The sequence below is a fragment of the Dromiciops gliroides genome, chromosome 3, assembly GCF_019393635.1.
Source record: "Dromiciops gliroides isolate mDroGli1 chromosome 3, mDroGli1.pri, whole genome shotgun sequence".
Classification (NCBI taxonomy): Eukaryota; Metazoa; Chordata; class Mammalia; order Microbiotheria; family Microbiotheriidae; genus Dromiciops; species Dromiciops gliroides.
The window spans coordinates 495,490,349-495,507,550 of NC_057863.1; the positions used below are offsets into that span (position 1 = coordinate 495,490,349).

The 17,202-nt window shown below is 38.4% G+C and overlaps 1 protein-coding gene across 4 annotated transcripts in view; it reads right to left on the bottom strand.

Annotated features, from left to right (window-relative positions):
- The window catches only part of NTM (neurotrimin), a 1,333,904-nt gene that overhangs the window by 300,030 nt on the left and 1,016,672 nt on the right, over positions 1-17,202 (bottom strand). The window lies entirely within an intron of this gene.

Here is a 17,202-nt window from a genome sequence, read left to right on the forward strand (position 1 = left end):
TCCACAGTTTGTTTTTAAAGGCAATGGGCTTTGTTTTGGTTTGTTCTGGGGGGTTTTTGGGTCCCATTTTCTCTGCCCTGATACAAGACTTTGGCTCAAGCGTCATAGGGGAGATATTAGAATATGTGGGGCTACCTGGAGACATAAATTTGCATACAGCTTCAGGAGAACAGCTTGTCCCCATTTCTACTGTCCTCTAGACTTTACCTAGGCTGACTTATCTATCATACAAGCTATTAATACAAAGGCTCTTATGGGAAGGATTTTGGCAGGGAAAAGGCTTTTTTCCCTCTAGGCTCCAAAAGCTGCTAAAGGTATTTTTTTTAATTTTCTTTTTTTTTTTTTCCCCTCCTAGGTGCCAGACAGGGTGACTACTGTCATGCCAAAAGAGATCTCAGGGAGAATCACTGGTACCAGAGTGAGGAAGGAATATTAAAGTCAAATAACTAAGTAGAATCAGATTTTAAAACAAAGCAATTGAGATTGGGATGCATTGTTCACTGACTTCATTCAGTTAAGGGATGATCTTTTTGTATTACTATACATTTTCTCCCCTATTCGAACAACAACATAGCAGGAAGATAAAAGCAAAACAGTAATTATGCACATGGTCAAAACCTGCTTTCCTTTCTTGGGCAAAAACCCCAACTGAATGAATGATTAGCCTGAAAATTTAGAGTTTAGATATTTAGAACATGGAAATTTCCACAGCCTGGCTCTGCTTCTACATCTCCCTTCAATTTACAAACAGTTATTAAATCCCTCAATGTTACAAGGTGCTATCCCAGGTCCTGGAGAGCTAAACACCCAAATTTGATGCCTCATCATGTCCTAGAGTGACCAGGGGTTCTCAAGAACTAAGTCAGCCAAGTGGAAGTTCTCACAGATTCTACCAAGCTTGAAATTCTTCCTGAACAGTCCTGGAGGCAGACTGCAATGGCTGCTCCAGGACCAGCCTAAACAAGTATGGAGATGCTGACTGTCACCAGCAAGCTTGGCACTAGAGGATAAAAATCTCTGGCCATCCCAATCTGTGAAAAAAACAAAGCTAGGAGAAAGGAAAGAAAGAAAGAAGGAATGAGGGAATGAGGGAAGGAAGGAAGGAAGGAAGGAAGGAAGGAAGGAAGAAAGAAAGAAAGAAAGAAGTCATTGCCCCTACCCTCCAGGGCTTTTTCCTTTGGTAGGGAAATGAGACTGGTAATTATATATATATATATATATATATATATATATATATATATATATACACACACACACACACATATATATACATATATACATATACACACACACATATATACATATATATGTACAGGTATGTATGTATGTATGTATATGTATATATGATAATGAAGAAAGTCCACGGAAGAGATCAAAGACACATGAACAGTTTTAGGATGGTTTGATCTCTAGTAAGGGGATTAGGGAAGAGGAAAGGGAAAGTAAGGGGAGGGTAAAGAAAGGAATAAACATTTATATAGTACCTACTATATAGTAGGCAATGTGCTAGGAACTTTTTTTTTAAAACAAATATTATCTCATGTGAAGGCTTTATGAGGAAGGTGGCATCTGAGCTCCAACCCTAACTCCCACTGTGCTCCTACATTAAAGAGCTAGGTTTTGCAGAGTATTTTACAAATATTGTGTCATTTTATTTTCACAACAACCCTGTAGGGTAGATCCTGTTACTATCCTAATTTTAGACTCTAGGACAGCTAGGTGATACAGTGGATAGAGCACTGGCCCTGAAGTTGGGAGGACATGAGTTAAAATTTCACCTCAGATACTTACTAGCTGTGTGTCCCTGGGAAAGTCACTAAACCCAATAGCCTTAAACACCTGGGGCCATCTCCAGTCATCCTGATGCATATCTTATCACTGGAGCCAGATGGTTCTGGAGGAGAGAGTGAGGCTGGTGACTTTGCACAGCCTTCCCCTACTTAAATCCAATTCACTGCAAGTCTTGATTTCACCCCCATGTCATGGTCCTCTTTGAGAATGAAGGACAAACAACAACAACAACAATCCCAATTTTACAGATGAGGAAACTGAGGCAAACAGAGATTAAGTGATATAATCAGAGTCACACAGCTAGTAAGTATCTGAGGTAAGATTTGAACTCAGGTCTCATGGGTTCCAAGTCTTGACTCTATGGACTGTATCACCTAATTCCTCTATTTAAAAAAAAAAGTCCCCTTTTTGTCTTTTGTCTCTCAAAAATAATTTTCTCACTTTTACACTTTTGTTTTCACCATTTCTCTTGCCTGGAACCCTACCATCACAAAAGTAATAGCATCATAGAGATAGAACTGGAGGGGTCATGAGAGCTCATCTATTCCAAATAACCTCCTCAATTTGCAGATGAGGATACTGAGGCCAAAACAAATTTAAAAACTTGCCCAAGGTCATACCAATAGTAAGCATGAGAGCAAGTATTAGAATGTGGATCCAGTGATGCAGAATGCCATGTTTTTTCCACTCTTCCATATTCTACCTTTCCTTAAGAACTTATTTTAAGTTGAGAACTATCTTTACATGTAACGGAAAAAAAAATACCTTATATGTAAAAAATATAATAATAATTGGAGAAATATTAATTGCTCATAGGCTGAGACAATATAATAAAGATGAAAGTAAAGAACTACTTTATAGAACTATAAAAACAAAAAAAACAAACAACAACAAAAAAAGAACTTATTTTAAATACCACCCATTGGATGAAACTAGCTTTGGGGGATCACTACCCCCACTTCACTCTTTGAGCTCTATCTGTGTAGCTCATTTACCATGACATGCCATTTTATTGTTACTTATCTCTCCAATTAGAGCAGGGACTGTATCTACTTATATCCTGACTATGAAGGACAACATCTTCCTTATAAATAGCAGAAAATCAATAAATGTTTGATGATGATGATGAAAAATACACTATTGGCTGAATGAACTGAATTGTTTGTTTCAGAAAGATGACAGGATACGTTGAATTTTGCTGTGATCTTTAATGTACGTCCCTTAAAGTCCCTTTTACAACATTTCTATGAGATCATCAGACCCTACACTAAACAAGGAAGTAGGACTGGGTTTGGCAATTTTTCCAGCACTGCACAATTAGTCATAGTCAAGATGGAGTTTCAAACACTGGGTGAATTCCTAAAATTCAAGTTTTTTCCCCCTTGGGCTATTAAATCTCAGCAAGAGACTCTACTGCTTACTGTACAATACTCCCAATTAATCACAGTAAAAAGCACTGTTTGGAAATTGGAAATTCTCTGTTTTGAATTCTTAATCCTCCACCAGCCGAGTTTCCTACAAAGGCATGAATCTATAATTGAGATATAAAGCAAAACATGTGACCAAATTAAACTGTCCTAGTATCAAATCAATACTTCCTTTTATAAATAATTAGTTGTAAAGGTTCTGCAAAAGGAAAAACATGGTATCCCAACTGATTCTTGAGCATTCTACTTCATAAGGCCATGAACCCCACCTGTATACCGTTTGCTTTAAAAAAAAAAAAACTAAAATTTATTTTTTTCCAGTGAACAAAAATTTATTTTCTCTCCCTCCTTCTCCCCTTCCCCATTCAAAACAAAACAGAACACATGTACTAAATATTCATAGTCAAGGAAAAAAAATTCCCACATTGTCCATGTTAAAAAAAAAAATGTATGCTACTCATTCTACACCCTGAAGTCATCATTTCTCTATCAAAAGATGGGTAGCAACCACCTGGATCCAATGTGGATTGATTAATTTAATCAATTTTAATTAGTTTGATTAATTAATTTTTCTGTTTAGAGTTGGTCTAACACCCAGACTACTTGTAAGTTTGATCCTGTTACTTAAGAATGAACAAAACCAGAACATTTACACTTAAAACATATAAAGTGATATCTCTGAGCCAAAATTAATCTATAAAGAGATTTCTGAGAAGCTGAAGCTCTCTTTATCATAGAGATGCTTTTTTAAAAAAAATTCATGATAGATTCTCAGTGACTGAAAGCCTTGGAAGGAACACAGAAACCCTGAATGCTCTCTTCCTACACTAACCATTTCTAAAGGTCACATTATAGACAGAAGAATCTAGAAGTCATAAATCTTCAACTGCCATTAGCAAACTTTTGGGTCTAAGCATGTTTTTAGCAATGAAAAAAAAAATCAATGCATTACTTTCTATACACACACATACATATGCATACAGAAATGCACATATCTACATAAACACACCTCTTTACCTTAATATTGTAGAGGGCTTTTTTTGGGTCTAGTTTAAATAATCGTCATCAAAATTACAATTGTAAAACATCCATTTTAGTACCTCTTAATGCATATTCACCTCTCTAATGGACTTTAAAATCTGCTTTGAAAAAAATTAAACAAAATTTTGTGTGACTTGCATATTGGACCAGCCTGCAGACCACCTAGAGGATGAACCTTCTAGGACCACACTTTGAAAACTATTGACTGACAAGCAAGCTTATTATTGTAATTTATGCCATGTTCTCTTGTCAGAGAAATTAAAATAATGTTTCCTTTAGTGTGAGAGGCAGTGCGACATAATGGAAAAAGAGGCAGCCTCAAAGACAGAAAGATTTGGGTTCAAACCTCACCTCTGACACGCACTCAGTGGGCAAATCACTTAACCTCTGAGAGTCCCAGGAAGCTCTCTAATATTCTAATATTTTATTTTATTTATTTATTTATTTATTTATTTTTTGTGGGGCAATGGGGGTTAAATGACTTGCCCAGGGCCACAGAGTTAGTAAGTGTTAAGTGTCTGAGGCTGGATCCGAACTCAGGTACTCCTGAATCCAGGGCCTGCGCTCTATCCACTGCGCCACCTAGCCACCCCCTCTAATATTCTAATTTGCAGAGAAGGTGCCAACCAGCAAATAGTAGAGGAAATTTTCTCACCAAGAAGGTCCCTATATTCAGGAAATCACATATCTAGTCCCTCTTCCTCTCATTCTTTCTGAGGCCTACAACTTATATTTTGCAACTATTTCTGGTACTTGAGCAGATCTCAGGCTCCCTAAGTAGAGTGGGTAGAGGAAGAAACAGGGAGAGAAGGATTCTTCTGCTTTAATCACATTCAAATATCCACAAGCTGCTTCCTTAAAGAGAACAAGACGCTTCTAACAGTTTCCCATGGGCTGGCTTCCTGGGAGGCTTTGTCAATCTTTCCCATTCGTATCCTAGGTTTAAGTTTAATTAAAGCTCAGAAAGGTTTTCCCTTCTCCAGGGACATGGGTTTGGAGATGTTTTTTCTGCCATCATTTTCCCCAAGAGGTTCATTCTTAATGGTCTATCACTTTCTTTTTCAGCTGGTAGTTCTTCAGTTTATTGCTCTTTACCAAAACATTCCCATACATATTTCCTTGGGGAAGGAGAAGTACTGCTTTTACTTGGTAGCGGGTCCTAGCTTAAACTGAAGTCATGGGAAACCTAGGATCAAAATAACGAAAACATCTGGATATGAATTCTAGCTCTATGTGACCTCAAACAACTCACTAACCTCTCTGGGCATCAGAGTCCTCATCACAGCAAACCCCAAATCTTTTTTTTTTTTTTTCAGGTGAGGCAATTTGGGTTAAGTGACTTGCCCAGGGTCACATAGCTAGTAAGTGGTAAGTGTCTGAGGCCAGATTTGAACTCAGGTCCTCCTGAATCCAGGGTTGGTGCTCTATCCACCGTGCCACCTAGCTGCCCCTACCCCTAAATCTTTTAAGAAATTCTAGTGGTTCTCTATTGCCTGTGGGATCAAATATAAACTGTTTGGCATTTAAAACTCTTTAGATCAAAGCTTCTTAAACCATAGGTCGTGACTCCACATGGGATTGCAGAACTAAATGTGGGGAGTTGGGAAAAATTTGGGGGGTAAATATTTGATTTGTATATCTATTTTATAAACCTATATACCTGGGGTCACATAAAAATTTCTCATGTAAAAAAGGGGTTGCAAGTGGAAAAAGTTTGTCCTGCATTAGATAAGTAGAGCATTTATGAGATTATATCTGTAAAGCACTTTGCAAATCATACAGTGCCACAAAAATACTGGGTGTTAGTTTCCTCATTTATAAAACGATGGTGTTGAACTAAATCAGTGGTGTCAAACAAATAGAAATGGGGGCCAATAAAGTATACACAAGGATCCCTGTGGGCCACATATTGACTTAGAAAATCACAGGTATTTATGTATTTTTTTTTAACACAGTAACACTTTTAAATCAGGTAGGAACTATATTTTAATCCCATTCAGGCCACACTCAGGAGAACTGTGGGATGCATGCTGCCCATGCTAAATAATCTCCAGTTTCTTTCATTGTGCCTCATCTGACATGATCTTAAGTCCCTCATCCTGATCCCTTTCTTCTGCATGCTATCCATTATCCATATCTCCTGCCCAGCTCTAATAATAATAATTAATAATAGCCAGCATTATTGAGTGTTTGCAAGGTTTGCAAGGCAATTTGTATATATCTCATGAGCCTCACAACAACCCTGGGACGTATGTGCTATTATCACCCCCATTTTGCAGATGGGGAAACTGAGGCAGACAGTGTTTAAGGGACTTGCCCAGAGTCAGAAAGTTAGTAACTGGATGAGGATGGATTTGAACTAGGGTCTTCATGACTTCAAGTCCAATATTCTATCCAGTATCCTTGTTTCTGTTGTACAATATTCCATATTACCTGTAAGTCATAAGAATCAATATAAGTGTTAACTTTTGCCAGAAGTTAGAAATACATGTTAATCAAGGATCTTTCAGGTATATTCTGGGGAATGACTTGATCAGCCCTGACAGATGTTAGCTACTATTTCACGCTGTCTGATACCAACCTGATGTAACTGAGCTGCTTAAATTAATCCACGATAATAATGGAGAACACCAAGGATTCAGATTAGTAGAGTTGAAAGAGTGCTCATTTTGTAGTCAGGGCATCTGAGTTCAAATCCCAACTGCTATTACCTATATGATCTTAATGCTTCGGACCCAAATACCTCACCTGTAAAATAAGGGAGTTGGATTAAATAGCATCTAGGATCCTTTCCAGCTCCATAGAAAATCTATGACATGGGGTTGGAAAGGGAAAATGCATATGGGGAATGGAACTTGATCAGTGCCTGCTATTGATAATTGGTATTTGCCCCCAAGGGAGGAACAAAATGTATAACACGGAGCCTCTAAGAAAGCCTAGGATACAGTTGGAACCAAAGTTTGTTGTTTTGTTTTGTTTTGTTTTCCACCATAGTTAGAAATATTTGGTCTGAAGACAATGCCATGCTGATTCCCTGAGGAAAACTACCTGGCAGCTCAGCTATAGCCCTGGGGGAATCAACACCTACATGGATGTTCAAAGGGGGGGGGGGAATAGTTGAGTGGAAGCTAGGAACCATCATTAGCTGCTTGTCTGAAATGATGCTTCCGGGCTTCTGTCAGTTCCTGTAGCCAAGTAACAAAAGGATACCTCTTCTAAAGACCATACTATCCAGGCCCAAATAGGGCAAAGGATTTGGTCCTGGGAGGCTTCTGTTAGTCACAGTCTGACTAAAGAAAAGGAGGCAGGGATTTCGCCAAACAGCTTCTGCTCACTTCCTCCCCATTCTCCTACTCTCCCTCCCCCACACCTCATGCTGCTATGCTCAGATGATGCCTTCATCTACCCAAGCTTTGGAGCATCTTATCTTCTCCATTAAACATTGGTGTATGCAACTAAGAAACCTTCCCTGTTTTGTTTTGCTTCTAAATTGTCTTAACATGCCTAGAGGTGAGAGCATGCTATAAATGAGTTAATTGAGTTTTTAGTGCGGGCAAGGCAGGCTCCTTTGACAAATCTCGAAGCCTTCACTGATTACTTCAAAAAGTATCAGAATTGACTCAAAGTCACTTGCTTGTCTCATTTGCATGCTGTCTGAATTTAGTAACACAATTTCAGATAAAATGGCCTAATTTCTTTCCCTTCCCCAGGATACTTTGAGGGGCCTTCCAATTTGGTGAATGAATTTAACTTCTTACTTTTTAAACATCCTCAGTAGAGGCTCATCCACTATGCATAGGCCCGTGACCAGATTATAAGCAAATTTTCAAGTGCTTCTTGAAAGGGAAGGAAAGAAAGAATAAAGTAGTTTGGAACTAGCTGCCAGATGGGGTCAGCTGTAACACCAGCCAATGATTCAATTCAACTCAATTCACTTTGGAAGTTCATGTGTAAGGTGAGAAGCAGAACCAAGTAGGAGAGGGAGGGCCAACCTGAAAGTCAGTAAGATGGTATTCAAATCACACCTCATTGTGTGACCCTGGACAAGTCACTTACCCTCTCAGTGCCCTCAGGAAACTCCCTATAATTATAAATTGCAGATTAGTTGCCAATCTGTACTGATAAAGGTCATTTCCTCACCTGGACCTTCCTATACTAATGAAGTCATAACTTTGGACTCCCCACTCCCAAAAAAGTGGTGCAGAGGCTACGAATACAAAGGCAAAAGTAAAAAAAAAAAATCCCGAATCCCAGGGATTTACTTTCTGCCAGGGTGAAACAACAAGCATACATTGAAATAAATTCAAGATGGAGATAACAATCACTTTGCACCAAACACATGAAGTAGCGAATTCTATCTCTTTAGATCTAGGTTATACTTTTCCACAAATGGATATAAAATGAATGAAACTTCTGTATGAATGAGTCACTCTGAGATTACCCCCAATTTCATAGATAGATATGTATATATGTATGTATGTACCTGTATCTGTATTATGTATATGTATAGATATGTACACACAATGCATGTAAGCATGTATATGTGTATTGTGTATATACATATGCATACACACATTTTATGTGGATGCATGTGTGTGTGTGCATATCTATATCTATCTGATCTTGTTTGTACATTGTGGTTTACATGTTGTTGATGGAGGAGGCTAAAAGGGTTAACAGAGAAACTAAGGTTTGTTTTCTGAAAGTAACTAAGAGGATTCAAGTCCTTATCAACCAACACCATCAACAGAGACGGTAACTAGGGACCATTAACCATTAATAGCCATTAATATTCCTACATGACAGGACACCTAGAAACCAGATCTTAAGTAAAGAGAGACCCTCTGGCCATGTTTAACATTTGAAGAAAAGGCCAAATGTGTCCTTAGGTTCACCTTATGACATGTAAACCACAAAAACACACCTCCAAGGAAAAAGGGACCCACCCTCAGAGGTTGGTTTAGGATCCCAGGAACTCCAAATTAGGATAAACCCTCCCCAGTAACTCCTTAAGGTGGAGACTATGATAATGAGGAGATAATCAATTTTTTTCTTACTATAAATATAACCATTTTCCTCTCCCTTTTTGAGACACCTATCTTCATGGTGCTCCCCCTGTGGTCAGCAGTCTTTCAATAAAACTTGGGAAACTGAGTCTCTGAGTCTTGTAATTCTTTGGGACATCTCACGATCAATTTGATCAATTAAAAACCCCTCCCCATAATTTCCATTCCCATTAGACTATGAGCTAGTTGAGGGCAACAACTATTTCTTGGCTTTCTCCGTTATCCTAGGGCTAAGGCAAGGTAGTCAGCATATAGCAGGGGCCTAATAAATTGTTCGTTGACTGAATGATAAACAACAAACACATGAGGTTGTTCTGCTCCACACTAACTGCATGACTTGGGAAAGTTACTTCACCTTTCCTGAGACCTCGGTTTTCTCATCTGTAAAACAAGGGGCTTGGGCCAGATACCCTCTAAACATTTTTCTAGGTCTAATTCCTGTGGATTTGGCTTAATGTTCTGCATCCAGAAGGTCTCCCTGTGTGCAGGAGTGAAGGCTTTGCTCTCAAAAAGGGAAGCACTGAGGTACATTACTCTCTTGGCTAATCTGTGTTTCAGGTTCCCTTTTGTTCAGGTGCCTGAAGGCCTGTGGGATGTAGGTGTCTGGAAATTAAAAGTTATTGTTCCTGTTTGTATAATTATCATAATGAGTTTGGCTAAGGGAGGATGATTAATTATGCAAGGCTGAAGAGCAACAAAGTCACCAGGTAGGGGGTGGGGGCCTTGGAAATGCTGAGATGACAAGTGATAAGTGAAGGGGCGGCACTTCCAGAGGCTCCATTCTTTGCATGCCACAGGCCTTGGCAGGAAACCTAGAGGTCTACGGCAGCTATGTCCCCTTGAACTCTGCTGACAGGAGCCTGGAATGCAATGATGCCCAGTCTGTCTTCCCGTAGGCTGGTCCTCCTGGGCAGACATTACTGCCTTCCCCCTTTCACCTGAGCAGTTTGACTCCCCAAAGCAGGTAATTAACTATCAAACAATAGTAGGGATTTACAGATTAATTCTACCCAAGAAGAAACTGGGAAACTCATTTACACCAAACAAAAGGGAGGGGGGTGATTAGTTGCTAGAATAACAATAAAAGAGTGAGATAGGGCCTAGAAAACTGATAAAGAGGCCAAAAGCTTTTTTTTATTATTACACTAATATCCAACCCCCCTTTTTTTTATAAGCACTAAATTCTATAGTTCTCTATCATGCAAATGTGTGTCTCTAAGTGAGATTAAAGCCCAGCAGGCGCTGTGCTCTAGAGAAGTCCATTTTCAGAGTTTAGATAAGGTGAACCTTTCTTAATGCATCTCTAGCAGCTGTGGGCTCCTCACAACCCTACAACTACACTAGGGTTTTTATAAATATAAATAGGACTTTCTCCAAGTCCTCCCTAGGCTGTCTCTAATTTAGCAAACATTGTAGTCCCATTGAGAGCAGTTGTCATGGGGCAGCTAGATGGCACAGTGGATAGAGCACCGGCCCTGGACTCAGGAGGGCCTGAGTTCAAATCCAGCCTCAGACACTTAACACTTACTAGCTGTGTGACCCTGGGCAAGTCGCTTAACCCCAATTGCCCTGCAAAAAAAAAAAAAAAAAAAAGAGCAGTTGTTATGTTCTCCACGGCATATAGGGTCTGCCAGGGAGGAAGGGGGCTGTTGCCTCTGCTGGGTCAAGGACAGGATCAATATAGAACTTTGAGATCAATGACAGAAATAGAACTTTCTATTTATATTTTGGGCCAAAGAACCTGAAAGGTTGGAAAGGGTTAAAATATGCAGATGGCCCTGAGAAGGAGATAGGAATTAAACTCATGAAGTACAGTAGCCCTGTCATAAAGGGCATCCAGGCCTGTGGTTTAAAATTTTAGACCTTATTAAAGGAATGTTGGACAAAATGAACAAAGAGCATAGTTGGGGTCCTTGATGAATATGTCTGAGGATTTTCCTTGATCATCACTTATAAGCTTATCTTGAATTTTCATAGGCAGAAACTTTAAAATTTATTTTAGTTATTCTGTCCTTAATCACTGAATAGGTGTTGCCTCAAGGCAAACTGAGACCTGGGAAAGACTTTAACTTAAAAAGGCTAAAGTCTCCCACTGCATCCAGTGCCATTTCCAGTCATCCTGATCTATATATTGCCATTGGACCCTATGGTTCTTAAGGAGAGAGTAAGGTTGGTGACTTTGCACAGCCCTGCCTCTCAAATCCAATTCACTGAAAGTCATGACATCACCCCAGGTCATGGTTCTATTTGAGAATGAAGGGCAAACAACAACAGTCATTCTGTCCAAAAAACCCTTGGATTGTCTCAGGAGGCAGTTTGGAAGAGTGACTACAATGCTAAATTTTCAATGAGGGTGTGACCCTGAGCAAGTCACTTAATCTTTCTCAGTCTCAGATTCCCCATCTTTAAAAAGGGAACAAAAAAAGTACCTACCTTCACAGGGCTAAAAGTGAGGATCAAAGGAGATAATATGTGTAAAATACTTTTCAAACCTAAAAACTTTATATAAATATTAACTGTTCTGTGTTAAACATTCAAGAGATTATCCATGTGAGCTGGAATGCTTGGCTCATTCATAGTACTATGGGTATTATCAAAGTCAAATCAGAGTCTGGGCTTTTATCAGAAGGCTAGACTTTGAGGAAGCCTCAAGTGCTTCTAGGGAAGAAGACCCTTTTCCCAATAAAGGGATAATGAGCAATAAGGGGAACTGTGTGGTGATGAACTTGAGTAAGTGGTCTCCAAAGTGGGATGTTTACATCCCAGGATGGTTGGTTCACAGGATGGTCCAATGGGATGTGGAGAAACATTTTAGAAACGAAAAGAGCAGGACAGCTGTTCAGGGATTTAAAGACCGTGCCATACCGATGCTTTCCTTGCCCTGGCCTGTTCCCAGTGCAGGTTTCCTTGGAATATTAGCCCTGCCACTGGGCCCTCCAATTCCTCTTTCCTAATTCCAGGAGGGCAAGAACAACAGCAGCTATGAGGACAAGAGCTGGCATTTATATAGTGCTTTGAGGCTTGTAAAGGAAGTTTTGTCATTCAGTTTTGTTTTTCAGTTATTGTGCCTGACTCTTTGTGACTGCATTGGAGGTTTTCTTGGCTGGAGTGGTTTGCCATTTCCTTCTCGGGTTCATTTTACAGATGAGGAAACTGAGGTAAACAGTTAAGTGACTTGTCTAAGTTCACACAGATACTAAGTGTCTAAGGCCAGATTTGAACTTAAAAAAAAAAATACTTTGCACATTTCTCATTTGACCTTCACAACAATGTTGCAATTATCCTCATTTTACAGAAGAGGAAACTGAGGTAGATCAAGGTTAAGTGACTTGTTCAAGGCATGTGAATCACCTATGGGGCACCTTTTCTTTTGCCCTTCCATACCCTTCTCTTCCCTACCTGAAACAGCACCTTTTTGACTATCAACTCTTCCTCTGTCTTCCTCCCCCAAATCATAGATAATAATAACAACAACAACAATAATATGTAGCTAACATTTATAGAGTGCTCATTATGTGGCAGGCATCATACTAAGCAATTATTATCTCATTTGATCCACACAGCAATACTGTAGCTGAATTTCAGCAAAATACATTTGCACAATTAGTGGGTGGGACTGAAAAACCAATATCAGGGTTTATTTAGTGAGGGCAATGATGCACTTCTTCCATTTGGATCTATGCAGCTTGGTGAAATTTTTTTCAACAAAATAGTCATTAAAGCCAAAACAAACTGACCTTAGAATCAGACTCTTTCTAACACAAAGTACTGAGCCAAGATTTCCAAAAATAATGAGGCTTTTAAAATATATAAATTAATTATATTTCTAATTGTTAAAACATCATAAATATATAATGTCTTAAAATATATAAATATAAAACATTATAATTGTAAATTATATTTGTAAATTTGTATATATGTGTCTAGATAAATTATAAAATTATATAATCATTCTAAGTAAATATTAAGAATAATATTCTAGTGAGCAAAACTGTTTTTGTACCATTGTTAAGTAAATATTTAAAAATATTATTTATTTCATCTCTACCTACTTCACTTTTTTCTGTTATTTAATAATATATCTAAGAGTACATGCATATAATTTAGAAATACATATACATATATTAATCCTATATTCTTTTCTTTTGTTTTCTTTTGTTTGTTTTTCCTGGAAGCATGTGTAATCTAAAACACTTGGAGAACACTAGAGCAGGAGACTAAGGAATCAGCTCAGAGTTCTAATCCTGACTCCAATCATTTCCTAGCCATATGACCTTAACCCTGTCCTTTAATATATTGGGGCTTCAATTTCCTATCTCTAAAATAACGAGGTGGCATTCGTTGCCAGTGGGATTGTGAATTTATGAAATGTTTTTGGAGAACAATCTGGCAGTGCTCTATAAAAGTTATGATCACCATACCTTTCGACCCTGAAATTCCTATATCTAATCCATTAACAGGATTAATAAAAATTGGCCCTACTCTGGGTCAGGCATCATGCTAGGCAAGGAATACAGATACAATAAAGCAAATAATCCTTGCTCAAAAGGAACTCTTTTAACATTTTTTGAGAATGTATCCTCAAAGTGATATAAAACAAACAAAAATTTGATTGAAGATCTTTGAGTCTGGAATGTCTTCACTTTACACTTCTGTCTCATAGAATATATGTGTGCATATATATGCATATATACATGTACATCTATTTGTATATTATATATACACATATACATAATACATATATGTGTATAGTTTTCATGACTAGGCAGGAATATATATACATGTGTATATACCTTTATATACATATATATAATCAAATTTATATTGTTGTTAGGGCTAAAATTCTAGCTATATTGTCTAAAATATCTAATGAGTGATCACCAATAAATTATAAGCTTTAGCAAGAATTAGACTTTTAAGCATTTATTAAGGAGAATAAGAATTTGGTAAAGAGAGAGAGAAAGGCCTGATTCATCTATCTATTAAAGGGAGAGAGCATTCCTAGCTCCGCTCTCCACCAGAGTCCACATGAAAAAAAGCCAGCCAGTACGCCAGCCTCCCCCTTCTTCCTCCCACAAGCAAACGTCACTTCCTGCCGCCAAAGAAAAGATGCATGGTCTTGCCCTCAGAGACCTTCACCTCATGGTGGAGCTTTTCTATGGGAAGTCTCCAGCAGGTGGCGTCATTCCAATCATTACATTGTACATATTGTTTCCTCTAAAAGAATGTAAGCACCTTGAGGATAAAGACTATATATTTTTGATTTTGGATTCCTGGTGCCTAGTAGGCATTTATAAATATTTATTGATTGCAGCATTATTCATAATTTCCAATAACTGGAAACAACCTAAATGTCTAATAATAGGGGAAATGATTAAATACATTATGATACTTAAACACACATATCAATGGAATCCTTTCATGGAAATATAACTGAGAACTAAGAGGAATATAAGGAAGCTTGGAAAGACATTTGTGACATACAGTAATGCAAAAGATATAGAACCAGAAGAACAAAGTACACACTAAATACAACTATCTAAAAAGGAAAGTGATTGAGGATGAATCCACAAAGAATATTGATGGAAATTTATAGGGTGTTACTAAAATTTGTTATAATATTTGTGTTGCTTAATTAAAATGTAAATAGTTACAATGCATGCTCATTTAGATGTACAGAAGTACAATATTAAGCTCATAGAAAATTGAATAAAATAGAATGATTGGACTAAGTGGCCACTAAATGTCAGAGAACTGACATTCAAGGATTCTTATCATGTCATTCATTCCCATTCAATACAGGACATTCAAGAAGCCGCTTCTGTCATCAGAAACACAAACATAAAATAACTGACAACTCCAAGGTTCCTTCAAGCTCGAAGTTTATAGGTTGTATGACAACAGTACTAGATTTTGAAGAGTTTAAAACAATGGGAGTGGGGGAAGAGAAACATTAGCCAAATGTCATTTATGTGTGTGTTGAAGGAGAAGCAAAGAACAATGTTAGTGGGGTGAAAAGGATGCTAAATTAAGAGCCAGAAGCTTCAACAGAAAAGGGAAAAAAGTGACCATTCAGGTTTCTTCTAACTAACCCTACCATTATGTGGTTCATACACATACACACATGCTCACGTATTCATAGGACCATACCAAGCACATTTTTTTAAAAAAAGATCAAAACCCAATAAGAAATCTGAAGACTTTTAACTCTCATCCCAGTGTGATTTCCTTTTCTTTTTCCTTTCTCCTTTCCTTTCCTTCCCTTCCCTTCCCTTCCCTTCCCTTCCCTTCCCTTCCCTTCCCTTCCCTTCCCTTCCCTTCCCTTCCCTTCCCTTCCCTTCCCTTCCCTTCCCTTCCCTTCCCTTCCCTTCCCTTCCCTTAAATAAATAAGGAAAGCCTTATTTATTTTTGGAGACTGCCTTCCCTATCTTGCTCAGACTGGAAGTACCGTTGTCTCTCACAATTGGAATCCAACTAATGATTAGCTCAGGAAGCTTTTACCCACTCTGTTTCCAACATGGACCAGTTCACCCCTCCTTAGGAAACCTTATGGTCCACTTCTGGCAGGAGTTTGCCATATTGGTGTCTGACATACTGGGGACACACTGGAGCTCAGAAATCTCAAACCCAAATGATTGATTACCTTCAATCTCCCAATAACAGAGATTATAGAGACCATGCACAGTCAAGTGGAATTTTCATCCAGAGTCTGAAAAAGCAATTTAAGACTATCCAGGGAGATAATTTCTGGCATCGGAAGCATATTTTATGCTCAATGCAATAACAGATCACAAGAAAACAACAACAACAAAAATCCACTCTATGGTGATATATGCCCTTTCCAATACAGAGACTGGAGAAGTTTGGTTCTATTTAGTTTGTCTGATTGCTTTAAGAAGGAGGGGAAAAAAAGGACTCTGGAAAATTACAACCGTCTATTCATTAGAGTGTCAATAATACTCAGTCCAGGCATATCGACAGCGGATTAGCTTAGGCTGGCTCTGTGTACAAGACCAATGCCTTCCTTAACCCAGCTTGTTTCCAAATCAATATACCCATCAGCATTTGAAAATTAGCCTAAGATGAGATTCCAATACTTGAGCTGGTGTGTCATGCTAAGAGGGCACCCAGCCAACTTATAGAGGAAATCACCTAGCAAGGGATTAGACATTTTCCATTAGTTTGTGCTCAAACTGCCCAAGTTAAGATTGCTGACCTCCAACCCTATGCTGATCCCTTCATTTCAGTATCTATACAGAATTTAGGAGGCATACTCCTATCAACGCATACCCCTGTCTTCCCATCATGTGTCTATAATGTTGTCTGTAATACATTTCTCCACCATAGTAGTGTTTTCTGCCTCATGCTTTGCTGTCACAGATTCCATTTTCAGTCAGTTCAAATGGGAAAACAATGGCATCCCATTCTAAGCAAAAGAAACATGGCCAGTACAAGAGGGCAGATTTTTAGAGCAGAAGAAAGCAGCACTATTGGCTTCATACAGAAACAATAAAGGCTTATTTAGTAGAACAAATTCTTCTGGACTTTGAAATTAAACACACCCATACACCACAATTGTTATGTAACCTCTTAACTCTTGCTATTTCTTGCTTGTGAGTCTCTTTCCTGCAGGTAGCTTGTTCTAATCATCCTCACCTCATCGAATCCTTTTTCTCATTTTCTCTTGCTTTTTGCCTTGCTTGTCTATGTTCTAAACTCCCCATTTACTATCATGGTTCTCTTCCATAATTCTTCCCTTTCTTTTTTTTTTCCTTCTTTTTTAATATTTTTACCTCCCTCTTCACTTTACATCTCCTAACCCTCCGGACCTGGCTCATGCTTCTCATTTCCCAAAGGCCTTAGGTTTGAGGAAGATC